Below are 1,660 nucleotides of genomic sequence, written 5' to 3' on the forward strand. Positions count from 1 at the left end.
TGGCGAAGTAGCTAATTGGCAAAAATACGTCATTTCAAGACATTACACTCACGGCAAACAAACTCTTATATTTCTGGATTCCCAAGATTCTCCTTCCTTAAAATGGACCAAAACCTCACAGCTCATCTTATACACCAGTAGGTATTGTATGAGAACAAACAATGAAAATATGTTAAAACACTAGAACCATGTTCGATATGAGGACTCTGAAAGAGTGTGCCTTCTGGGCTGTAAGAAGGTGTAATTCAAAGACAGCCCGACGTTTTGCATTTTACGAATGATCAACTGGTGACATGTCTGTGGGCCTGGGTTGTAAACCGTTACGTGTATCAGGACATTCAAAATTTTACTCCCCAACAACGAAGTATATTTCCACTAAGTAGGTCGTATTGTTAATTATCATCCTAGCGATTATGAAAGTTGAAATTATTCGTTGCTTATGCTCCACATAATCGTCAAAACTGACATCTTTAAGTTTAATATGTGGTTTATGGACTCATTACACACGGGGCTTCAAACAACAGAATACATGTAAGATTTGAGGCTTTCACGGCGGTGACTATGAAGAAAGCAGTCTTCTGGGATTTGGCACCGTGTATAAGTGGTGTTAACCGACGTTTCGGAGCAGTCTGCTTTTACCGGTTCTCACAGTCTCTTCGCTTGCAGAATTCTTATATTTTCTTCTACCCTGAAGATGGAGGCGATACGTTCCTCCGAAACGTCGGTTAACACCACTTATACACCGTGCCAAGTACCAAAAGACTGCTTTCTTCAACAGAATACATGCACTAAACGTGACATCCTAATACACAATGCAACACAGAGCAAGTAATATATACCTTTTTTCCTCTGGAGCTTGTCAAATCTTGAAAACGTTATGAAAATCGGCTTTATTTTCCGACAAAGAAGACACCTTCAAGCCTCTACGACTGTACATCGGCAAACTAACTGCCAAACATGCAGGACTCATAGCGGTATCCCGTGGAAACTCAGCTGCTGACCCCCTGACATCACCACAAACTACTGTACCCTCTATATTCAGCTGTTGACATACGATGGCCGACGTCAGTGCCGAGAGCTCTATCGGTAAGAAAGCATCCTATCCTATGCACATCCAGCCAAACAGGTCACACTTGTGTAATTTCTTCTATACAGTGCACAACTGGAACATGGGCTCTGACGTACAAAAGTGTTATGTTGGCAACTCTCAGATACTGAAATATAATGTTAGAGTTGGCAACATCATAGTAAACAATTTAAGAACTAGGGTATGTCTTGTTACCTAAGTGATGTTTGCTGTTATGTGTAACAACAGTATATTTATATTGTTAAGTGTTACTATGGTTATAAGCCTGTATGTATATATAAGGCGTACTTCTGTTTTTTCATTTCATTTCATTTCATTTATTTACATGTCAAAAATCCTTTACAAGTTCGTAAGACTCAGGATATAGACAATAGTCCAATATAACAATTATATAAAATAATTACAAAAAATATAATACATGTATCAAATAGCTCAGTCTTAATAAAGCAGGACTAGAGTGAACACTGATTCTCACTTATCATTCGATCCACGTGGAAGTAACAAAATAACAAAAAGAACATAAGCAGTGGGTATTCTCCACAAAATATTAAATAACGCGTAAAACAAAATCAT

At 38.2% G+C, this 1,660-nt stretch overlaps 1 long non-coding RNA gene across 1 annotated transcript in view; it reads right to left on the reverse strand.

Annotated features, from left to right (window-relative positions):
* Nucleotides 1-1,653, reverse strand: part of LOC111872647 — a 2,332-nt gene extending 679 nt beyond the window's left edge. The window contains exon 1 of the long non-coding RNA XR_002844274.2: nucleotides 840-1,653. This is a non-coding gene — a long non-coding RNA (uncharacterized LOC111872647). The remainder of the gene's footprint in view (nucleotides 1-839) is intronic.
* Nucleotides 1,654-1,660: the final 7 nt, after the last annotated feature.

Source organism: Cryptotermes secundus, unplaced genomic scaffold, assembly GCF_002891405.2.
Source record: "Cryptotermes secundus unplaced genomic scaffold, Csec_1.0 scaffold10878, whole genome shotgun sequence".
NCBI classification, from domain to species: Eukaryota; Metazoa; Arthropoda; class Insecta; order Blattodea; family Kalotermitidae; genus Cryptotermes; species Cryptotermes secundus.